This window comes from Schistocerca serialis, chromosome 2, assembly GCF_023864345.2.
Source record: "Schistocerca serialis cubense isolate TAMUIC-IGC-003099 chromosome 2, iqSchSeri2.2, whole genome shotgun sequence".
NCBI classification, from domain to species: Eukaryota; Metazoa; Arthropoda; class Insecta; order Orthoptera; family Acrididae; genus Schistocerca; species Schistocerca serialis.
The window spans coordinates 382999270-383026216 of record NC_064639.1 but is presented as its reverse complement, the minus strand read 5'-3'; positions in this window follow the sequence as shown (position 1 = coordinate 383026216).

Here is a 26947-nt window from a genome sequence, read left to right as displayed (position 1 = left end):
TTTCATGCCATGATAGTAGCTCAGATTAGATATGGACTTACTATTTAGCGATGATGTATCCAGAGAAGAAGAAAAGAAGAAGAACATATGAATAAGAGCTAACGACTTCAAAGGAAGGATCAGATTTCTCTACCATTCAATGACTTTGCATGCAATAAAAGTGGATGGAGAAACGAAAACCTCATTGTTTTAATGTGTGCTTATTATCCAGTCAACACTCTTAATCCCTGTTTAGTTCAAATGGGGCAAAGCCCCACACAGTGGGGCTTTACACTATTTTGTGGAGTAAAACCCCACAATTTGATTATTTAAGAAACTGTAAATTTCTCTAATAACTAGACAAAGCAGTAATTGGGATGGGGGATAGGGAAAACCAAATCTATGCCTTCAGTTTGAAATTGTGGAGATATTTACCCCACAATGATCTCTGTGTCAGAAAAACAGAAAATTTTGTGGCAATATGTGCATCTACCCTACCTCCCCGTGGAGAATAATTGTTGGCAGATTGCGCTCATCATCATCACGTCAGCCAATCTGGCATGGTCGTATGGGGTGACAGTGGGCAAGCCACACAAAAGTCTTACATGGCCTGTAATTTACACAGCAAACGTCGCAGCTGTCAAGTGGTAATGTCAGCAGCCTATATGTAAGGTCCCCATGGTGTTTTCATTCAGCAAGATTAACGCATGGCCACCACTTGTCTGTGCTGTCCTGACCTATCGCAGTTGTTGACCCAGCCAGCACGTTCTGCAGAAGTCACACCCATAATTTTCTAGGGTGATTTGGTAGGAAATGGAACGATAATGTTTCTTTTGTAAACAACTCGGTTTACATCTTGACATAGTCTCCTTCAAGGGATATAGACATGATACAGAGAACCTCCAGCTTTTTCATCTAATCGGAAAAATGGGTTTTCTTAAACTCTGTAAATACCTGAAGACTACAACTATCACTTCCTCGTTTCATGAAAATTTCATCCCAGCAAACCAAGGTTTAATTTATGGTGCAGGAGGACGTCACTTGAGGCTAAGCCTCAAACAAATATCAGAATTCCAGAGAAGAAATAAAAAAATAGACATGATAAGCTTTTATCAAATTCTATTCAATATGCAATAATAAGACAAAGTGAATATGAGAAAACGACATTATTGATTAACAACTATAATCTAGCTCCAGGATGGTTAAATTGGACTAACATGAATCCCTTATAAGTTTATTCGAAAAGTTCAAATCAATTGAAATTTCAAGATTTTATAAAAATGGGTACAAAAGTAGAAGATAATAATAATAAGGAGATTACTACTTCTATTGAGAATAATGATGATATTATACAAATATCAGATTAAATCACTTGTAGTATTTGATGATTTCATTCTTGAAAATCAGGATGTAGTTAGAGTATATTTTACTGGAGGTGGACACTGTTTTTAATTAGCTCAGATGTATTGTAAAATACCTTAACAATTAGTCAGAGATAATCTAAATTTTTAAATATTTTAGACAGGATGATAAAAATTTAAATCATATTTGCCACAAGTTTTTTGGTGGAGATTTAACATTTCATAGTTTTAACAAGTGTGTAGTATATGTTGGAAAGATTAGTTTAGGTTTTTTATGATAGACATGACTAGGAAACCTAATAATGGGAAATACAGATGTCAATTAAAAGATTTCTTAACTTAATGTTTCTTTATCTTTATCAAATGAGCAATTTAAAAGCTGAAATTTCATGATGGTGTTTCACCTGAACACATAAACAAATTTATAGAAATTCTTACCTATATAACAGAATATGAAACATTAGAAAGAATTGGTCTAGATTGTATCAATTATTGATGAGATAGTAAAAAACCCAGATACATATGGGTGCTATTTTTTGGTACGTGTAAAACCAGAATGCATTATTTTACTGATTGTTGTAAATCCAACTTTCTTAACAATATAAATGTTAAATTTTGAAAATAAATTTGATTAATATCTTTTTATCCTTACAAAATACTTTCGAAATGTGACTGAGAGGTTGTTAGAAAAGCTAACCAAAATAGAAAATAATTTAAGAATTAAAAGATTAATTTAAAAAAACAGTCAAAACAACCAAAAACACAATATGAAAAATATAAAAGGAAGATCAAGCTGGTATTAATGCAATCGAAAAATTAAAAAAAGGAATTGAAGGATTAGGTGATAATTTGCTACAAACTATTGATGGAAATAGAAGAAGTTGGAAACAAATTGTTTCTTGTGCTCATCGTATCATCAAGAAGAATTTCGAGATATGCCACAAACTGACCAATATGATAGGCTTCAACAGGACTATATTTTAAATGAATCAGAAAAAAGTAGTGTGTTAAGTGAATATGAGAAAGAGGTTAAAGGTAGAAAAAAGATTGTTCAAGCTCAGGGTGCTGTTAAAGAATAAAGGAGAGTGATGTTAGAGCAATAAATATAAGAAAAAGAATGGTTAAAGTTCTGTATGTAAACCATAGAGAAGGCACAGTTTTTGGGTTACGACATGTCAGTACATATAAATATACTGGTGATAAAGCAGTATAATTTTATTGAAATAAGTTAATGATCAATGGAAAGACTACAAAGGGGCAGATGGACTAATCTGTTAACTAAAAAACTTTACTATAGGTGGTAAGGGTGAAAAATTTGATGGTTTTGGTTTATTAGATTATGCAGATTTGTTGTTACTTCATTTATATGTGTTATGTTCTGAGAAGAATCCAAACAAATTAATATTATAGTAATTTGATAAAAACGTTATTGATGATTAATTCCCAAAATTAGGACTATTAGAATGAAATACAGATTCTTCTGAAGTAAATAAGAAACTAGGTGAAAGTTTCATAGAGAAATAGACAGAAAAAGTGACTGAAAATGTTTTGATCAATGATGTCAGAGATTTAATCGACAGATTAGCAGTAAATCATGTTGAGGAATTAGCTGAAAATAATAAATATCACAATAAAAATTTGAAGTAACATACATGTTATCAAATGAATTTAATGCTTTCATTGTCAATAATCCAAAAGGAACTCCATATTTGATTAGATTTCTCAATAATCTTTCCTACACATTTTGGCAAAGTGAAAAGCATGGAAGAAGCTTAATAAACAGAATGATTAATCAAACTCGAAGGGTGATATTGATTTGTCACTTCCAACCTATAAATTCTGTGGTCCAGGAAATCCAATTGGAAAACAGCTTCCTGAAGGAGTTCAAGGCAAAAATCCACTATATGAAGCTTGCAAGCAACATGATATAGCTTATAGAGATCATAAAGATTTAGAGAAATGATATGAAGTAGATAAAGAGCTACAGAAGGCAGCAAAGAAATATTACTTAATAAGGATGCAAAACTAGATTAAAGGCTTACATTAACTTGATTGTTGTTCCACCAAAATTAAAAAAAAAATAAACTGTTTGTATTGAATCAGTGGTGATAATGTGGGAAATATTATTCAATTCTTATTTAAATATTTTGTATTTGACCTGTCCAACTTTTTAGTTTTAGATTTCTCTTTTTCTAGTGTACAGCAAGTTGTTTTTGTTCTTTTAGTTTTAATTTATTTTCAAATTCTATAGCTTGTCATTCAATAATTTTTTGAGATTGGATGGCATTATATTCTTTTTCATATTTCATATAATCATCATATGGTATATAATGAGTTTTAAATCCACCAGTAACCAGGGCTGTTAAAGCCATAATTAGTTTTTGAAATTTCTAACTTAAATTAAAATCCACATTTTTTGCACAAAATTATTGGGAACAAGTGTTTCATTGTGAATATGTTTGTATTCTGAATTTAATGTAATATTGTGTTTTATATCAATGTAATCCATGTTATAACTATTTAAGGATTTAATTAGAGTTGACTTTATTTTATTAATTTTTTAGACATTATAATTGCATGACCTGTATTATTGACTAATCCATAATGAATAAATGATGGTATATCTTTTGTAAGCAACACATTTTTCTCTTCATATAAAGGAAACCACATATCCTTAAATCAAATAACTAAATTTAGATGACAGCTGTTTTTCTGAATCAAATTCAAATATATTCACTATATACAATTCAGTATTAGAGGTACTTGGAAGCAATTCTATTTCAAATAAAATAGTTTTATTAGGTTTTTAAAATATTGTTAATTATTTAAGTGGAACCCAAAAGAAATAGTTTTATAATTTACTTATGGAAACAAATCTTGTTAATGGAGAGCCTAAAAGTAAGCAAATTTGAATGTAGACCAAAACAAACAGAAATAAAAGATTATTCTAAAATGATAACACAACAACTTATTAATCTTAATAACAACAACAACATTAACAACATTTATGACATTAAAAATAACATTAATAATGGACTAACACCTAAATAACAACTTATTCAAATGATTCCTCATATGTGTAACAATTTAAATTTTGGACAATTATGTGAACTGTATTTAACAAATGAAACATATGGTAATATAGTTGTTGAATACACAAGAAAGTAAAATCCATTTACTGAAATTAATTGGACGTAATGTCAAAGCAAGAAAAAATTATCTGAAGATTATGTCAGTAAGTTTGAAGATAAATTAAATTGGAATACTATATCAAACTATCAAAAATAATCTTAAGATTGTATAAGGGAATTTCAGGATAAAGTAACTTGGTAATTTTCACTAGATTATCACATTCGAGTACTTCAGCCACATCTATTTCCTTAAACCACTGTTCATTTTTTCATCAATAATCACAAATACTTGCTTCTATATGACTGTAATGTTATTTTTGAAGATGTCTATGATCGCCTACATGTAATAAAAACAGTTTTCATTGGAATTCCTTATAATTACATAATATTAACCAGGTTCATTGATAAAATTAGAAATTTCTACTTTTTACTAGTAATTTTTTTCTGTATAGGTGGAGCAGGTTCATTCTAAACTGTGTAAATGCTGCAAAATGGAGAAATCAATTGATAATTTTACTTCACAGAAATGCACAAATGTTCGGGAACAATAAGTAGGTCATGTACAAACGAATAGCATGTAAGAGTGTCAACAGTAGTCGAATTCGTTGTGTATGTGGAAAAATAATAGTCTATATTGTTATAAAAAACGTTGATAACAAATTCTGCGTGAAGAACATTTGAAAATATTGGTATCAATGACAAATGATGAACAGACTGAGATCAATAACACACAAAAATAACAAGACAAAAACGTGTAAATAATATTATAATTGAGATTAAAGATATAAAATGTAAATCAAATAAAAAATTTGCACCTCAGTCTGTTGACTACAAAATTGTCTTTAACGATACTAATACTAGTAAACTAGGTACCATTAGTGAGAAGACAGATAATGCAATGAAATCAATTAATTCTATTGTACCAGTAGCTAAAAAAATAACTACTTTCAGAAAAGAAGACAAACTGAATATAACAACAGGAAATCCAAAAATATTTTATCCAATTCATAGAGTGTGAAACGTCCCCTTTGACAATTGTACACGACTGCGCTTAAACTGACACACAATATTTTTAGCGCAACGCAATCTGACTTTCAAAATTCCCTACTAAAGAATGGCCCTGACAAACATTAAACTATACCTTTCATAAATCACTTACCTCACAAAAATCTTCGCTGCTCAAGCTACTGCAATACAGCAAGCGCCACTACTGCCAGCTAAATAAAAGATTCAAACTATGGAAGGCACTAACTACTGATAGGGATAGTTAGCAAATGAAAGATATTAGTAGAGAACAAACAATGTATTTACCTTGATATCATCATATATAAATATAGCAGTTCATGACAAATTTCAAAACTCCGCCATCTCTCTCCCCACATCCACCACTGCTGGCGGCTCACCTCCAACTGCGCAACGCTACGCGCTGTTCACAGCCAGCTGCCGCTGCCCAACACTACAATGGCGAGTATTACAACAATGCAAAGCAGCCACAGACTGCACACAGCACAGCCAGTGATTTTCATATAGAGGTGGCGTTACCAATAAAAAACCTAAACAGCCTACTTACATAGCCCCCATACTCCCCACAAAAAATTTTTACAATTGGATTGGGCAGTGGCCAATACAGATTTGAAAAAAAAATTTCATAATTACAATAACAAAGAAATCAAATGCACACACTTATTGATACAATGTTGGTCAAAAGCTAAAATTTTCTCACAGTCTATAAAGACAGTCCTGATTCATTACAGTAAAATTACAGTGTTTTTCCTTTTTTTTCAAAGTCTGAACAGTAAAAGAAAATGCACACAGAAGTAGTGGATTTCCATGCAGTCTTGAAGAAGTAGTGTTGTCCTTCCAGCGGAAAGACAGTGCTGACTCTTGACATGCTGACAGGTAATGGGCCACAACAGAGCAAACCCACAGCAGAGTTCATTCGACGTTTTGAAGAATATTGGTAGGTAGGTCATCACAGAGCAGACCCACTGTAGTCCTGGTAGAGATTACGGTATTGGTGGGCCACCAGAGGTGCAGACCCACTGCAGTCCTTGTAGAAATAATGGCATGGTGGGTCATCATAGATGCAGACCCACTGTAGTCCTTGTAGAGATAATGGTACTGGTGAGTCAGCAAAGGTGTAGACCCACTGTAGTCCTTGTAGAATTGGCCAGCAGCCATCTGTTGCGACTGTGGAGGTGCACAATCACCATCGAAGAGTCTTGCAGAGAATATAGCAAGTCCATAAACCACCACTTGTGCACTCACAAAGTGTTTGGAATTGTCCTTAGAACCAGCAATGCTGTTATCCAGTCCCTTGCTGAATTATTAACACACGTCCAAACACTATCAGTCCCTACTTCTCACATATTGTCCATGTACTATGACCAACAGAAACGTGTGCAGTGAAATGTTACTTAATTTGAAGAACTGGTAACAATTACAATTTGGTAACATAAAAATACAATAACAAAGGTACAAAATACATCATTAAAGAACATAATAATACAGATAACATTTGTAGTACAGGCTTTACAAAAGAATCGAAATAACATATACGTCAGTGTTCCAGGAATTATGACATGAGTACATACATAAAAGATCAGAATAACTTTCGAAACACCAACTTCACACATGAGCATTAACACAAAACAGAATAAATAATGTCTAAACATCTTTACAAAGTAAATAACATATTATTAATGCCAATTATATTCGAGGATAACAGTATTCCTCATCATAGTGAATGTAGCTTAATATTAAAAGAAGAAAAAATTCTATGAAACTACACAGAGACAGGAAGAAAACAAATACACAAGGGTACACAAACACATAGTGGGATAACACCAATAGGAAAGGACAGGGTTTGTTTCATTGCAGTCCAGCCCAAAACTTCATATATCTTTCCTCTTATTTCATCCTTTGTTTCCACCAAAAAAAATTCTATATAAGCATGCTTTCTGTATTTATATGTTCGCACATTTCTTACCTCAACATTTATTTCCCAGAAAATCCTACCTAAACCTGTTTTCTGTACTCTTTTTTTCGTATAACTTCTCTATGCATTTCTTCCAATTCATGGCAACTCATTCTCTTATAGGCTACCCCCTCTTAAGCTAACTTAAATCTACTGAGCTCAGATGCTAAACTAAGGGACGAGGTAATGCAGCATCACATAAAACAATTAATATAAACAGCAATGAAAAAAAACGCAGATTTGCGAAGCAAGCAGCATTAAGAAATTAGCAATGCAATTGTAAAATTACAACTAACATGAGCCAATGTACAGTAGCAAGAAAAATAAGTCAGTAGTGAAATTAGCTTAACAGAGTAACACAATTTAAAATTCAGTAGCACTATGCCTGGCAAACAGCAGCAGCAAATATAAAAAATATAAAAAATATAAAACTTATATCTATACATGACAAAGCTCAAGCAGAAAAAATATTACAGCAAAAACGACAATGCAGATAAGGGAAATGTATATTGACATCTTAATATCTATGTAATTAAAGTGGTGCACCACAACAACTGATTGTAAAAAGAAATATTACCATGTACTTGAAAAGAAAATTATGTGTTACTGTTACTAGTTCCTTCTTATTGTTCTTTCCTTTCCAAGTGCTCCTTTTTTAAAGAATGTGGATCATAAAATAATTATTTAATAGATCTGTTGACAGAAAGTGTTCACATTAGCAAATGCATTTCATTTTATAAAAGCAATGCTGCAACACAGCTGGAAACCAGATATCAAGTGAAATAAGCAACTACGAAAAGCAAAGCATAAAAATATCATTCAATAGTCATGTGGCATTTCGTAAGTCAGTAGCTCTCAACTCTCGTAGAAAGACACTTGTCATAATCAGGTGTGCAGATCTACGAATATTTCCCATCAATTCATAAGCATTTCAGTAATTAGCACAAAGTACGAGTAACCATATGTTTTCAGGTAATGAGCGTGTAATATTTGCGATGCTTTCTACAAAGGAACGTCAATAGCCAGGATAATGGCCTCCCTTTTTTTTCTACCTGTGCCGCTGAAAGGCTAATGGTTTTTTTTTTTTTTTTTTTCGGGCGGCTGTCGCCCAGGTGGGTGCCCGCGATGCATTACGTGCAGGTGGTCACTTAACTTTCTTACGGAAAAATTTACAACAGCAGTTTCCGCTACAGTGACAGTCTCACATAAAAATATTTCACAGGTCAGGAATTAGCGTTGCAAATCTGTAGAAACAAAATCCTATGAATATAACAGTGTCCAAAAAAAAAAATTCGTCAGCATTGTACTACATTCACACATGTACACACATTTCATAACTCTTAAAGTACGATTCTTGGTTTCCAACATCCTTTTTCACAAGTCAAGAGTCCCTACCCACTATTCATTACTCCTTACCTTATTACACATATACGTATCCATCGACACTCGTCAATATTTCGTCATTATAAATATGAAGCATAATCAAATAACTCATATAGCCTCAGCCTATTAATCGTAAACATACCTCAGCAGCATAATACACATCGTCGTCGTAAAAATAACATCATAACACCTCAGTCAAATCTCAAAATCGTCGTAGCTTCCTCCAATAATTAAAAAAAATTCTCTGCTCATGTCAAAAGTGTCATCTGCCTCAAACGTACTTTAAAAATCATGAATCCATACCAAATACATCATTCAAAGCTCTCATAGTATCACAATGGTTCCAAAAAAATATGAGCATTTCACAAAGTACAGACAAAATACAGTTTCATAAGTGTGAAGTTATCCAACTGTGTAATTACGTAAACATCTGTCACTGATATAGTAAAATAAATGTTTGTCTCTCTCAGTTAAATGATCAGATAGCTGTGTAATTTGTGTGTTAGAGAAATATGGTACCGATGTGTAAAGTTTTATAAGCAAATACCATATTAGCTAGGGTTCCTTGTGGTTGCCACATACATGGTACACAAAGTAGGCGTGTGCCCCCTGAGGATTAATGTAATTATACCCTCAGGTGTTATAGATTATTGCAATGGAATGAAATGTATCACGGAAAACCTTCTTTGTAATTCAAAAATCTTTAAAAATAAATGTTTTAAGTATAAAATTGATCACTCAAATACGTGTACTGTAGCGCTAAACTGTGCGTCTTGTAACATAATCTCTGTGGAAGTGTCGTAGTTATCGTCCTCCGAAAGCTAAGTTCTGCAGAAGTCAATGTACTTACCTCATGATAAACAAAAGTGAAATGCTTTATGTATAGATATCTTAGTTATTACGCTTATTGCCATGATGAAGAAAGTACTGTGCTGTAACGTCTTGTTGTGCTACGGAAAAGGCAATCTCATTGTAGCTATACCACAAAAGTTACTACTAAAACATGTTTTACTTTGAAGAATAAAACAGAAACACTGTGTAGAAATAAAACAGAAACACTACAAAAGAAACATTGTAAATTGTCACTCATTAGAAGCGTCGTGATAAAACCGTGTAGTTGTCACTTAAACTAACCACTGTGTCGTCTGGTATCTCACAGAAAGTACATTAAATCCAGAATATATTTTCAAGTAAACCAAAATGTTGCATTAAAATCTCATTAGCAGTACCAGTATATGTTTTAAGTATGTGGGCCTTATGGTCATTACGTAATTGTGCCACTAACAAACAAGAATGTACACACACAATAACGATGTGTCGTCAGTTCACTATAACAATGCATTCTTAATTTCTGTTTAAATAGGTTCTCTTGGTTCTTGACTGGATATTTAACTTCAAACATTGTTGCATATTAACAGATTCTAAGTCTGACAAAGCATACTAGTAATGTAAAGTGAAAAGTTATATGGCAAAGACAAAGTTAAAAAGCAGATTATCTTTCAATAAACGGTTTTACATGTGAAATTGGTATAAACCTTTACTCTTCCTAGTACGCAGAGTTTCAACTTCAAGGCAATTATCATGCGGTATACGTCGGTAAAGAATACTGGAATTTTTTTCAAGGTTAGCGTCTATGTTATTTTTCTCTGAGCCAGCAGGCGCACGCGGCTGCCTGCGGTGCGAGTCATTGTCTGTCCCTTTGTTGGCGCGCGTCGTTATTGGGATTAGGAGACCTAGCTTCTACAAATTCACGTTGTCGAAAGTGCCCTGCTCTGTTTGAATCCCGCCAGTTCTGATGCAATTCAGGTCTGTCGTTACGAGTATATCGTCTGTCATCATGTCGGTAGGTTCCGTAGTTTCTTCCTTGTCCGTCACGTGGTGGAGAATTTCTCCCTGAATCGTAACTGTGCGCCGAACTGTTGCGTCTGAAGTTATTCTGTCTCCCTTGATAATAATTATTTTGGTTCCCATATTGTCTGTTTCTCTGATTGTCTCTGTGATAGTCACTACCGCGGAGAGGTGATCTTTCCCTGTAATTATTACTACTCTGCCAACGGTTGTCGTACGGGTGGTGTCTATTTTGATCACGATTTGCGTTGTAAGAATAGACCAGTCGTGTATTATATCTGTCATCGCGGAATTGTGACAGATGTGACCTGTAATTGTTGTGTCCTTGTTTTCGCGTTCCGCGATTGTCAGTGTCACTTTCCAGTTCTTGTAACAGTCCCTGAAAAGCTTCAATGTCGTCTTTGCAACGTCCTGCCAAAATAATATGTCGTAAATGTTCAGGTAATTTGATTAAGCAAATGCGGATGAGTTCTGAGGGGCTGTATGGGTTTGTCAGGTACTGATTCTTGTGCAACATGTCTTCAAAATATTTCACAAGACTGGAGAATTCAGATTGTTCGAAATGTTTCATCATTATGATGGCATGTTTTACGCGGTCTTGTGTGGCTTGAGACCAATATGCTGAGAGGAAGGCATGGTAAAATTCTCCTTCACTGTGGCAATCGTGAATGACCGATCACATTCTTACAGCTGGTTCATTCTCTAAGTAGCCACACATAAATTCTAATCTGTGCTCTAATGACCAGTTGGGAGGAAAACAATGAGAGAATTGATGGAGCCATGCTTGTGGATGAATGTCGTTGCCAGAATTCTTGAATGTTTTGAATTTACGTGTAGTAATGAACAGCTTATAGTCAAAGTCATCATGTCGGCGAGTCGCATATCGGTCATTGTTACGTCGTTTCGGCGGTTCCATTTCAAAATTCGGTGCACCTTGCCAATTTCTTTCATAACTTCCGAAGTGTCCTGTGTTATTATTTTGTGGTTGTTCCGTATTTCTATGTCCCTCTTCCCGTATTGGAACGCGAGTGTCCTCTGAAATACGTAATTCTTGTATTACCTGTGTCAGCTGATCTTGTACTTCCCGGATTTCTCTTTGATGTTGCGTATCAATTTCATTCACATTTTGTTTCAGTTTCCTAATTTGTTCGCTCTCTTCTGTGTCATTAAAGACTACCGGTTTTGCGTCATTCAGATTATCATCTACCTTCGTAGATAAATTATTTAGCTGATCCGAAAGTTCAACTACTTTCTCTGATAATGAACACATTTCCTCAGTGTGTTTTTCTGAACCAAGCTTCAGAGTGTCCATTTGTGTTGAAATCGAATCTACTGTGTCCTTTAAGTTTTCCTGAGTTTTTGCAAGTTGTGTAACCGAATCCGTAGATGCAACTGAGTCAATTTTAGCCCACAAGGTCTCATGATTTTCATGAACAATGGTTTGCAGTTCCTTTATGGCTGCTTCGTGATTCTGTAATGCATTTTCATGCCGCGAAAAAATAGGTTGAAAATGCTCACAAATTTGTGTTTTTACGTCATTACACACTTTCTGACATTTCGATTCAATGTCATGTAACTCAGTGGTTAAATCTTCACGTGTTTGTTCAAGTGTAGTGTCTAACTTTTGAAGATTTTGTTCCATTGTGTCTAACTTTTTGAGATTTTGTTCCATTGTGTTTAACTTTTGAAGCTTTTGCTGTGTTTGTCTCTGATTTTGTTCCATTGTGTCTAACTTTTGAAGCTTTTGCTGTGTTTGTCTCATTTGTTGTATTAACTGTAATAACAATGCATTGGTGTCTGAAACATGTTCCTCAGTGCTTTTCGGCAGTGAATTTGCACCGGAAACATTCACATTTTGACAAGCAGAAAATGTGTCTTGACTTATTTGAGAAAACGGTGAGGATCCAAAACCTGAATCTACAGTATTTGCGAAATCGTGTCGTGTCATTTCGGCTTCCTGAGGCGAGCTATTGCCGACCGATCGATCGATAATGCTTCCCTCTTCACTAATTGTTCCACTGTCCACGCCATTGTTTGCCACCCGCTTCATTTCCCTATGCACAATTATCAAATTACTACTTTGAACATCAGTTAATTCATTATTCTGCGGCGCTAACACACTGCTTTCGTCTTCACTGTCATTTCTCAGTTTACTTTGGAGCCTAGTATTACGTTTTTCACACGCCATAATTGTCACAATATTTCACACGATAACACAGAAAAGCACAATTTGAAGAGCAAAATAAAATAACATAGCAATGCAAATAATGTCTACTTAATTGCCAGCGCAGCTGCGAAATACTTGGTGCAAATCTACATGCATGCCACAACTGTTTTACTGTACAACAATGAAAAACTACAACTACAAAGGAAATTCTCTCTATGATTGCGCGCTATCAATAAACAAAATCTACACTACTTACACAAATTACAAGAAAAAAAATCAGAAGATTCCAGTGAGGTATCCTCGGCTAAGGGTCGACATATGAAACGTCCCCTTTGAACAATTGTACACGACTGTGCTTAAACTGACACACAATATTTTTAGCGCAACGCAATCTGACTTTCAAAATTCCCTACTAGAGAATGGCCCTGACAAACATTAAACTATACCTTTCACAAATCACTTACCTCACAAAAATCTTCGCTGCTCAAGCTACTGCAATACAGCGAGCGCCACTACTGCCAGCTAAATAAAAGATTCAAACTATGGAAGGCACTAACTACTGATAGGGATAGTTAGCAAATGAAAGATATTAGTAGAGAACAAACAATGTATTTACCTTGATATCATCATATATAAATATAGCAGTTCATGACAAATTTCAAAACTCCGCCATCTCTCTCCCCACATCCACCACTGCTGGCGGCTCACCTCCAACTGCGCAACGCTACGCGCTGTTCACAGCCAGCTGCCGCTGCCCAACACTACAATGGCGAGTATTACAACAATGCAAAGCAGCCACAGACTGCACAGAGCACAGCCAGTGATTTTCATATAGAGGTGGGGTTACCAATAAAAAACCTAAACAGCCTACTTACAAGTGCATAAAGCATTAAATAATACTAAAAATTAGAAAGGGTTTATAAAATGCAAAACGTTAGCACCAAGAGGATTCTATCATCCACTAATGCCAGTACAAACAGAAATCAATAAGAATGAAAAAGTGCTGTTTTCTTAGTCTGTCAAATGTGGGAAGAAGAAAGAATAAATAACTGTAATCACAGTGATGACAAAAGAAGTTTTATTAGAACTTGACCAACTTACGATAAATAAATCTGTAGTTGAAGGTTATAAAATTAGAGACCAGTCCTTATAATCCTGTAACTAGTCAAATGTATATAAAACATGTGAAAGAAGAAAAAAGTACAGACTTAGATCTTGCTAAGATATGTCTAAATTAATTATGGGGAAAACTTGAACAATTGAAAAATATGAATAAATCAGAGAATGTGACAAATTTACAACACTTTCTCGAGATATTATTGGATGATCTATCAGATACTATAGATACAAATTTTATTAGTGACAATATGGTTGAAATGAAGTATAATTTCAAGGATTATTATGCAGGAAATAATACAGCTACAGATATTTATATTGCAGCATTCACCACATCAAATTCAAGCTTATGTTGTATGAAAGGTTAGATAAACTAGGAAAGAATATTACATATTTTGATATGGACAGTGTCATATATACAGATAAGAGAAAAAACAGTGTTTGAAAAGTACATATGTTTGGTGAATAGACTGATGAATTAGGAGATACTAAATGGATTACAAATTGATCTTCCACTATACCAAAAATTTGTAATTTTGAGAAAAACGATAAAAGTCTAGAGGTGTAAGTAAAGAGCTTCACTTTAAACTATAAAAACTTTCAAAAGTTGAATGGTAAATCTATCAGAAAATTAATAGAGTGAAATGAAGGATAAGATACAATTAGACTACAATCAAAAATCAGATATGTAGATACTACAAATTTTATCAACAAGCAAGTTAAGAATAGTTCCAGAAAATTATAATACAGTACCATATGGACATTAAATTTTATTAAATTATTATTTTATTTACATGGAATATCAACAGCAGAATTTTAATTGGTGGTAAATATTTTATATGACACTACTAGTTGTTTATACACTCCAGGAAATGGAAAAAAGAACACATTGACACCGGTGTGTCAGACCCACCATACTTGCTCCGGACACTGCGGGAGGGCTGTACAAGCAATGATCACACGCACGGCACAGCGGACACACCAGGAACCGCGGTGTTGGCCGTCGAATGGCGCTAGCTGCGCAGCATTTGTGCACCGCCGCCGTCAGTGTCAGCCAGTTTGCCGTGGCATACGGAGCTCCATCGCAGTCTTTAACTCTGGTAGCATGCTGCGACAGCGTGGACGTGAACCGTATGTGCAGTTGACGGACTTTGAGCGAGGGCGTATAGTGGGCATGCGGGAGGCCGGATGGACGTACCGCTGAATTGCTCAACACGTGGGGCGTGAGGTCTCCACAGTACATCGATGTTGTCGCCAGTGGTCGGCGGAAGGTGCACGTGCCCGTCGACCTGGGACCGGACCGCAGCGACGCATGGATGCACGCCAAGACCGTAGGATCCTACGCAGTGCCGTAGGGGACCGCACTGCCACTTCCCAGCAAATTAGGGACACTGTTGCTCCTGGGGTATCGGCGAGGACCATTCGCAACCGTCTCCATGAAGCTGGGCTACGGTCCCGCACACCGTTAGGCCGTCTTCCGCTCACACCCCAACATCGTGCAGCCCGCCTCCAGTGGTGTCGCGACAGGCGTGAATGGAGGGACGAATGGAGATGTGTCGTCTTCAGCGATGAGAGTCGCTTCTGCCTTGGTGCCAATGATGGTCGTATGCGTGTTTGGCGCCGTGCAGGTGAGCGCCACAATCAGGACTGCATACGACCGAGGCACACAGGGCCAACACCCGGCAATCTTGGTGTGGGGAGCGATCTCCTACACTGGCCGTACACCACTGGTGATCGTCGAGGGGACACTGAATAGTGCACGGTACATCCAAACCGTCATCGAATCCATCGTTCTACCATTCCTAGACCGGCAAGGGAACTTGCTGTTCCAACAGGACAATGCACGTCCGCATGTATCCCGTGCCACCCAACGTGCTCTAGAAGGTGTAAGTCAACTACCCTGGCCAGCAAGATCTCCGGATCTGTCCCCCATTGAGCATGTTTGGGACTGGATGAAGCGTCGTCTCACGCGGTCTGCACGTCCAGCACGAACGCTGGTCCAGCTGAGGCGCCAGGTGGAAATGGCATGGCAAGCCGTTCCACAGGACTACATCCAGCATCTCTACGATCGTCTCAATGGGAAAATAGCAGCCTGCATTGCTGCGAAAGGTGGATATACACTGTACTAGTGCCGATATTGTGCATGCTCTGTTGCCTGTGGCTATGTGCCTGTGGTTCTGTCAGTGTGATCATGTGATGTATCTGACCCCAGGAATGTGTCAATAAAGTTTCCCCTTCCTGGGACAATGAATTCACGGTGTTCTTATTTCAATTTCTAGGAGTGTATTTGATTAGTAGACATAGAAAGAATATACGTTCGGAAGTGAATAATGAAATTAAAATAATTTTACCAAATAGATATTTGAAATTAATTAGTGGTTGGGATTTTCGATTTTTTGAAGGAGGGACTATTAGACTTAGGTATAAAGAAATGAAGGAACTTGAAAATAATGATAATGGGTATCATGATGTAGAATTTTCACTTTAATTCATTTTTTAGTGCTTTACATGTGTATTCTCTGATTTTTTTAGTCTTTGGGAGATTGAGAAGAATGTTAACAAAATTGCACTTGCACCAAACACACCCATTCAGTACTTAGAATCAGTGATGATAAAAATTCAAAAAATTTAACTTAATTGAGAGTAAATTTAATTGCTTTCACACCTTTGATTTAATTTTGGGTGTCACATTGTATTTTAAAAATAAATTCTAGCACACTCAAAATTGATATGGATTTTTTTATATAAGTAGTAAGTGGGTATGCTGAGCACAGTTGGCATGTTTTTATTGTATACCCTTTTGTGACTTTTGTGACAAACTAATTATATTAATTTTATTTAATACATATTAAATTAATTAATTTTATTTTTATTTTTAATTAATTTAACATTTCATTAATTTGTCAAAGAAGGTTTTCAATAAAAACATTCCAACTATACTCAACATACCTGCTTACCACTCATAAGTCATAAACATCTGCCACCTGTGAGGATAATCAGAGTTTAATTGCACCTTTCAAGTCCTCATCAGTTGCGAAGCACTTACTGCTGAGAAACTTCTTTAGGTAGTCGAAGAAATGAAAATCGCTCAGCACCAAGTGTGGACTGTAAAGCGAGTGGACAAGCTGTTCCGTCCAAAAGATGTGATCGGATTATGGGTGTGACTTGCAGAATGGCTTCTGGCACTATCATTCAGCAACAAAACTCCAGATGTCAGAAGTCCATGTTGCTTGTTCTGTATTGCACATCGAAGTTAGTTAAGGTAGTGCAAAATCTAAACATCCCCATGCGACTAGCGTCCGTCGATATTGTTGATGAGTGAACACACTTCTTTCTGTTGCTTCCACCAAGGTAACTCCAACAATGGTCTCCCTGCACCAAGGTCAACAGTGCTCCAAAAGGCGTCACAGTGTACAGATGGATATCTATCTTGCTGCTAACAAGCCCATTTCCTGATTTAAGCTACAGTCCTGCATAACCAAGAGAACAGTATGTCTCTCCTTTCGGCCGCTAGTTTCGTGGGAATGTTTGATAGGGCCTTCCTATATCCACTGTTTCGTGATTTGCACGACAATCGTGTGATCACGACCAATGGTACTTCAAATACTCCATTAATTTTACCAGGTCGCTGTGTTTAGACTGTCGAATTTCATCACTAACTGTTAATTTCTCCTTCTGAAACGGGTCGTAATGCGACCTCGTCAGAAGCAAAACGCATTCATTCGTGTAATCATGCAGATCTGACTTTTACTACATGCCACTTTCAGTGTGTTACAGTTGCAATCACTGTCACTGTAAATAAATGAAGGAATAAGAAGTTGCATCAAGAAGGAATTAGCCGAAAGAGACGGAAATCGGTTTATATAATGTACATGTAGAGGAAAACGAATAATTATAACATAAGAAAAACTGTATGATTTATTCAAGAGAAAGAGCTTCACAAATTGAGAAACTCGACAACACGTTGGTTCACTTCTGGCCCTAATGCAAGCAGATATTCGGCCTTGCATGGATTGATACAGTTGCTGAATGTACTCCTGAGGTACATTGTGCCAACTTGTGTCCAATTGGCGCGTTGCATCGGCAAAATCCCGAAGTGGGTAAAGGGCCCTGCTCATAATGCTCCAAACTTTCTCAAATTTGGAGACATCCAGCAACCTTGCTGTCCACAGTACAATTTGGCAAGCACAAAGACAAGCATTAGAAGCTCTCGACATGTTCCAGCATTATATTGTTGAAGTAGAAGCCCAACATTGCTTATCATAAAGGGCAACAAAACATGACGTAGGATATCGTCAATGTGCCACTGTGATGTAAGAGCGCCACGGAAGACAACCAAACGCGTTCATATGAAATGGCACCCTAGATCAACACTCGGGACGTATGCCGGACGACATTCAGGCTGGTTTCCCATTGCTGTCTGGGGATCTCCGGATATGTCATCGTGGCTCAGTTCGAACTGAACACATGACGGAATACAATTCTGCTCCAATAAATTAGATTCCAGGCCGAAGACATGTCTACCGACGTCCGGGACAGCGGTGGGATACCAACCTTGATATCGCCCGTCATATGACTCAACAGCCAAGAGTGATGGTCTGGGGTGCCATTTCATTTCATAGCAGAACCCGTTTGGTTACCATCGGCATAGCCTTTACAGCACAAAGGTCCGTCGACAAAATTATATGCCCATTTTGTTTCGCTGCATCTCAATCCATTAAATTTCAGAATGATAATGCCCTTCCATATGCGATGAGTGTTTCTACTGCTTTGTTAACCTTGTCCTGGCTAGCAACGTTGCCGGATCTCTCCCCAGTTAAGAAGGTTTGCAGCATTATTCGCAGAGCCCTCCAACCAGCTCAGGATTTTGACGATGTAACGCACCAATTGGACAGAATTTGGTGCGATATTCCTGAGGAGGCCATCCAATATCTTAATCAATCAATGCAAAGCTGAGTAGCTGCTTGGATGATGGCCAAAGGTGGGCCAAAGCGCTGTTGACTTGCTCAGTTTGTGAAGTGCTTTATATTGAATAGATTATCCAGTTTTTTTGAAACTGTAATCATTCGTTTGTCTGTATATGAACATCACATTTACCGATTTCCGTCCAATTCGGATTCTTTCGTATAGCGTCCATTTTTTTTTCTTTTTTTTGCCTTAGAGTGCATTATGGTTAATATGTAAAGCTGTTCACAACCAGAATCTTGGTTTTATTGCGTTACTTGCAATAGAGCTAAAGGAGGTTGTATACCCTTGACTTCGTCCAACATCTGGATCTACTTAGCCAGTAACAGGAGAGCTGCAGTTTAACCTGGACTCGGAACTACGGCATATTAAGGTTCACACTAAACAGTTATGGTGAGTAGCTCATTTTCTTCAACTGTCTTTCTTTATCAACCGATGCTCGTTAGATTACATCTGTGTACACAGCAGATGGTACTTACTATTGTACCACATGTTAGGGCGTTTTGTCGTTCCATTTGTGCATGAGGCACGAGAATATTAACTTCTTAAATGCCTCTGTGCGCGATGTAATTACTCTAATCCTTGAATAACTAGGGTGAAAAGAACGGAAAGGAGACGAGATGCGAAAGAGAAAGGATGGAAATAATGACTTCCAGCCGCTTAGGGCATTACAGCTATGCAACGTCGAGAGCTGAAAACTTGTGCCGGACCAGGAATCGATCCCGAATACTCCGTTTCTCTAGATCCGCTGCCTTTACCGCCTCGGCCATTCAGAGTAGTTTCCATCAGATCCAAATCCACAAATTTCCACTCGCGGCTCTGCAACTGCACAAACGTCTGGACGCCTACAGGAAACGAGCAAGTGTCGTTGCACTACGGCGGGCGGCAAGCTGGATTTTTGGGTCTGAAGCTGGTCCTGATGGCCGATATGGTTGTTGTTGTTATTGTGGTCTTCAGTCCTGAGACTGGTTTGATGCAGCTCTCCATGCTACTCTATCCTGTGCAAGCTTCTTCATCTCCCAGTACCTACTGCAACCTAAATCCTTCTGAATCTGCTTAGTGTATTCATCTCTTGGTCTCCCTCTACGATTTTAACCCTCCACGCTGCCCTCCAATGCTAAATTTGTGATCCCTTGATGCCTCAAAACGTGTCCTACCAACCGATCCCTTCTTCTAGTCAAGTTGTGCCACAAACTTCTCTTCTCCCCAATCCTATTCAATACCTCCTCATTAGTTATGTGATCTACCCACCTTATCTTCAGCATTCTTCTTTAGCACCACATTTCAAAAGCTTCTATTCTCTTCTTGTCCAAACTAGTTATCGTCCATGTTTCACTTCCATACATGGCTACACTCCATACAAATACTTTCAGAAACAACTTCCTGACACTTAAATCTATAGTCGATGTTAACAAATTTCTCTTCTTCAGAAACGCTTTCCTTGCCATTGCCAGTCTACATTTTATATCCTCTCTACTTCGACCATCATCAGTTATTTTACTCCCTAAATAGCAAAACTCCTTTACTACTTTAAGTGTCTCATTTCCTAATCTAATTCCCTCAGAATCACCCGATTTAATTTGACTACATTCCATTATCCTCGTTGTGCTTTTGTTGATGTTCATCTTATATCCTCCTTTCAAGACGCTGTCCATTCCGTTCAACTGCTCTTCCAAGTCCTTTGCTGTCTCTGACAGAATTACAATGTCATCGGCGAACCTCAAAGTTTTTGCTTCTTCTCCATGAATTTTAATACCTACTCCAAATTTTTCTTTTGTTTCCTTTACTGCTTGCTCAATATACAGATTGAATAACATCGGGGAGAGGCTGCAACCCTGTCTCACTCCTTTCCCAACCACTGCTTCCCTTTCATGCCGATATGGTTAAGGCAACCATTCTAGACAAGCGAAGCGTCCGCGTTCGAGTCTCGGTCTGGCGACAGAACAGACGCCACTCATATCTGTAGTCCAAATCTGTCTTCGCGCTCCGTACGGGAGAGGTATCTTGGGGTATGAAGCACATTCCGAGATTCCTCACTTAGCGCTGGTTCTGGAAATTTTGTAAGTCAGCTTTCGAGATAACTGGTGTCCAGATGCCGGCCAGTGATGATTTTCCACATTTTCGTGACCTTCCTTCGCGAATCAAACAAAACTACAATCATCTGTGCCGAATTTCTGTGTATAAGTTCAATATCTGCTGTTAGTCCTGTTTAGCATACGTCACGTACACTTGAGCAGTTTTGTATGACGGGACGCATAACTGTCTTTTAATGTGTCTCCTTTATGGACTGACTGCATTTTGTCAGTATCCAACTAATGAACAGAAGTATACCGCCTGTTTCCCCTACGACTGAGCCTTTGTGAACATTTAATTTCATGTACTACATGTTTTTGATAATCAGAAATTCTATTAAATGAATGTGGCGTTCTTTTCCTTTCAAACTTCTTCTGTCTTTCAGAATTAGGTTCGTCTGATTAAGCTATTAGGTGGTGTTAAGCTAGGTACAGGTGTCATACCTATAAAACTGGCAACATATTCATATTATGAGCTTCTGTTCTTTTGGTTCACAAATTTAACTATCTTTGATGGCTCGACAGATAGCTGGTGCAACCATCTTTCGAATCAATAGTTTCAGCGAGGTACTTTTGATTATGGTATAAAAGCATTACTGCGAAATTACAAATGCAGACAGACCGCAACATCACAATGTGAGGTTCGAAGATCTACATCTACATCTACATGTACATGATTACTCTGCAATTCACATTTAAGTGCTTGGCAGAGAGTTCATCGAACCACAATCATACTGTCTCCCTACCATTCCACTCCCGAACAGCGCGCGGGAAAAACGAACACCTAAACCTTTCTGTTCGAGCTCTGATTTGTCTTATTTTATTTTGATGATCATTCCTACCTATGTAGGTTGGGCTCAACAAAATATTTTCGCTTTTGGAAGAGAAAGTTGGTGACTGAAATTTCGTAAATAGATCTCGCCGCGACGAAGAACGTCTTTGCTTTAATGACTTCCATCCCAACTCGCTTATCATATCTGCCACACTCTCTCCCCTATTACGTGATAATACAAAATGAGCTTCCCTTTTTTGCACCCTTTTGATATCCTCCGTCAATCCCACCTGGTAAGGATCCCACACCGCGCAGCAATATTTTAACAGAGGACGAACGAGTGTGGTGTAAGCTGTCTCTTTAGTGTCCTCCCGATGAAACGCAACCTTTGGCTCGCCTTCCCCACAATATTTTCTATGTAGTCTTTCCAACTGAAGTTGTTCGTAATTTTAACACCCAGGTACTTGAACTGACAGCCTTGAGAATTGTAATATTTATCGAGTAATCGAATTCCAATGGATTTCTTTTGGAACTCATGTGGATCACCTCACACTTTTCGTTATTTAGCGTCAACTGCCACCTGCCGCACCATACGCTAAGCTTTTCTAAATCGCTTTGCAACTGATGCTGGTCTTCGGATGGCCTTACTAGACGGTAAATTACAGCATCATCTGCTCTAAGAGAACTGCTCAGATTGTCACCCAGGTCATTTATATAGATCAGGAACAGCAGAGGTCCCAAGACGCTTCCCTAGGGAGCACCTGATATCACTTTAGTTTTACTCGATGATTTGCCGTCTATTACTACGGACTGCGACCTTCCTGACAGGAAATCACGAATCCAGTCGCACAACTGAGACGGTGCCCCATAGGCCCGCAGCTTGATTAGAATGCGGCTTTTCGCGGATGATGCTGTAGTATACAGAGAAGTTGCAGCATTAGGAAATTGTTGCGAAATGCAGGAAGATCTGCAGCGGATAGGCACTTGGTGCAGGGAGTGGCAACTCACCCTTTACATAGACAAATGTAATGTATTGCGAATACATAGAAAGAAGGATCCTTTATTGTATGATTATATGATAGCGGATCAAACACTGGTAGCAGTTATTTCTGTAAAATATCTGGGAGTTTGCGTGCGGAACGATTTGAAGTGGAATGATCATATAAAATTAATTGTTGATAAGGCGGGTGCCAGGTTGAGATTCATTGGGAGAGTCATTAGAAAATGTAGTCCATCAACAAAGGAGGTGGCTTACAAAACACTCGTTCGACCTATACTTGAGTATTGCTCATCAGTGTGGGATCCGTACCAGATTGGGTTGACGGAGGAGATAGAGAAGATGCAAAGAAGAGCGGCGCGTTTCGTCACAGGGTTATTTGGTAACCGTGATAGCGTTACGGAGATGTTTAATAAACTCAAGTGGCAGACTCTGCAAGAGAGGCGCTCTGCATCGCGGTGTAGCTTGCTCGCCAGGTTTCGAGAGGGTGCGTTTCTGGATGAGGTATCGAATATATTGCTTCCCCTTACTTATACGTCCCGTGGAGATCACGAATGTAAAATTAGAGAGATTCGAGCGCGCACGGAGGCTTTCAGACAGTCGTTCTTCCCGCGAACCATACGCGACTGGAACAGAAAAGGGAGGTAATGACAGTGGCACGTAAAGTGCCCTCCGCCACTCACCGTTGGGTGGCTTGCGGAGTATAAATGTAGATGTAGATGTAGATGTGAGGAACGGTGTCAAAAGCTTTCCGGAAATCTAGAAGTACGGAATCAACTTGAGATCCCCTGTCGATAGCGGCCATTACTTCGTGCGAATAAAGAGCTAGCTGCGTTGCACAAGAACGATGTTTTCTGAAACAATGCTGATTACGTATCAATAGATCGTTCCCTTCGAGGTGATTCATAATGTTTGAATACAGTATATGCTCCAAAACCCCACTGCAAACCGACGTCAATGATATAGGTCTGTAGATCGATGGATTACTCCTACTACCCTTCTTAAACACTGGTGCGACCTGCGCAATTTTCCAACCTGTAGGTACAGATTTATCGGTGAGCGAGCGGTTGTATATGATTGCTAAGCAGGGAGCTATTGTATCAGCGTAATCTGAAAGGAACCTAACCGGTATACAATCTGGATCTGAAGACTTGCCCGTATCAAGCGATTTGAGTTGCTTTGCAACCCCTAAGGTATCTACTTCTAAGAAACTCATGCTAGCAGCTGTTCGTGTTTCAAATTCTGGAATATTCCATTCGTCTTCCCTGGTGAAGGAATTTCGGAAAACTGCGTTCAATAACTCCGCTTTAGCGGCACAGTCGTCGGTAACAGTACCATCGGCACTGCGCAGCGAAGGTATTGACTGCTTCTTGCCGCTTGTGTACTTTACATACGACCAGAATTTCTTCGGATTTTCTACCAAATTTCGAGACAATGTTTCGTTCTGGAACCTATTAAAGGCATCTCGCACTGAAGTCCGTGCCAAATTTCGCGCGTCTGTAAATTTTAGCCAATCTTCGGGATTTCGCGTTCTTCTGAACTTCGCAATCTTTTTGCGTTGCCTCTGCAACAGCGTTCGGACCTGTTTTGTGTACCATGGGGGATCAGTTCCATCTCTTACCAATTTATGAGGTATGAATCTCTCAATTGCTATTGCTACTGTATCTTTGAATTTGAGCCACATCTCGTCTACATTTGCATAGTCAGTTCGGAAGGAATGGAGATTGTCTCTTAGGAAGGCTTCTAGTGACACTTTTTCCGCTTTTTTAAATAAAATTATTTTGCGTTTGTTTCTGGTGGATTTGGAAGAAACGGTATTGAGCCTAGCTACAACGACCTTGTGATCACTAATCCCTGTGTCAGTCATGATGCTCTTTATTAGCTCTGGATTGTTTGTGGCTAAGAGGTCAAGTGTGTTTTCGCAACCATTTACATTTCGCGTGGGTTCGTGGACTAACTGCTCGAAATAATTTTCGGAGAAAGCATTTAGGACAATCTCGGAAGACGTTTTCTGCCTACCACCGGTTTTGAACAAGTATTTTTGCCAACATATCGAGGGAAGGTTGAAGTCCCCACCAACTATAACCGTATGAGTTGGGTATTTATTTGTTACGAGACTCAAATTTTCTCTGAACTGTTCAGTAACTATATCATCGGAGTCTGGGGGTCGGTAGAAGGAGCCAATTATTAACTAGTTCGGCTGTTAAGTATAACCTCCACCCATACCAATTCGCACGGAGTATCTACTTCGACTTCACTACAAGATAAACCACTACTGACAGACACAAACACTCCACCACCAATTGTGCCTAATCTATCTTTCATGAACACCGTCTGAGACTTCGTAAAAATTTTTGCAGAACTTATTTCAGGCTTTAGCCAGCTTTCTGTACCTATAACGATTTCAGATTCTGTGCTTTCTATTAGCGCTTGAAGCTCACGAACTTTCCCAGCACAACTACAACAATTTACAACTACAATTCCGACTGTTCCTTGATCCAAGCACGTCCTGTATTTGCCATGCACCGTTTGAGATTGAAGCCCATCCCGTACTTTCCCGAGGCCTTCTAACCTGAAGCATTCTAGAATTTTTCGTATAATATGATATTCACCTCTTTCACTTCTTTGTCTATAGAAAACACATCAAACTACGCTGTCTATGCGATTGCCTAAATTTTGAGGTCGCCTTATAAGTGACTGTCGTGAGTAAATGTTCAGCTCGAAAGAAAGAAGTGTTTAGCGCCGCCAATAGCACAGCATCTTGTAAAACATATTTGTTAAAACAGCCTTCAAGTCACCAAGTATTTTTTTTTTTTTTTTTTACGTATTGTGCCCTGGATTCGTCTCCTCTTTGCAGAACGAACGATAGTTCTTGCAGGAAATAAGAGAAGTCGCAGCTAGAAAAGTACGCTGAAACTACCTATTTTGATAGGTGACACAGCCAAGTGTTTGTCTTTCTTTACGTGCCGTAGTTGAGAACTGCTACACTGTGAGATCAAAAGTATTCGGACACCCCCAAAAACATACGTTCTTCGTATTAGGTGTATTGTGCTGCCACCTACTGCCAGGCATTACACGCGCAAAGTTGACACTCGGCGCGGTGGCTGTTGGGAGTGACCGTAGAGGCAATTCCCATTTACAGTCGCTCCCATCAGCCACCGCGCCAAGTGTCAACTTTGTTTGCGCGTGTAATACTCCACAACAGCGACCTCAGTAGTCTTAGAAACCGTGAGAGAGCGGAATGTGGCGCTCCGCGAAATTCTCGGAATTCGAACGAAATTTTCACATCACTAAACATCCCTTACTCCACTGTTTCCGATGTGATAGTGAAGTGGAAACGTGAAGGGACACATACAGCACAAAAGTGTAGAGGCCGACCTCGTCTGTTGACTGACAGAGACCGCCGACCGTTGAAGAGGGTCTTAATGTGTAATAGGCAGACAACTATTCAGACCATCACACAGGAATTCCAAACTGCATCAGGACCCACTGCAAGTACTATGATAGTTAGGCAGGGGATGAGAAAACTTGGATTTCATGGTCGAGTGGCTGATCATAAACCACGCATCACGACGCTAAATGCCAAACGACGCCTCGCTTGGCGTAACGAGCGTAAACATTGGACGATTGAACAGTGGAAAAACGTTGATTGAAGTGGCAAATCACGGTACACAATGTGGCAATCCGATGGCAGGTTGTCGATGTGGCGGTCGCGCGGTTCCAGACTCTAGCGCCTAGGTCCGCTCGGCCACAGCGGCCGGCTCATTTAAGGGTGTGACTAATATTTTCTCTTGTGAGCCTATAATATGAGTCCCAAAAATGAGCTTTGCGTGCATTTGGGCGAGGAGAAAGGGGAATAGTCGGTGGTCTAGGTTAGAGGGAGTCTTGATCTGAATATGTTGTTAAAATTTCCATACTAAAAAAGGTAAGGATTAGAATCAGTACTGAAGGACGTACACTAAGTGTTTTACAGGTTCTGGCTTTATCCAGGAAATATTCTCAACCTAGTGTAAATTTGCCCTAAATGAGCTGTATCCGCGAAAGATCAAGCATTTAAACAGAGACAGTGACTAACTAGCACCATTCCGTCTATTACAAGAACCCGTCAGTATTAACTGTGTCTGCATCAACGACATGGCACGGAAATCCTAAGGTACCCAGCTAGAAGTCCATCTCTTG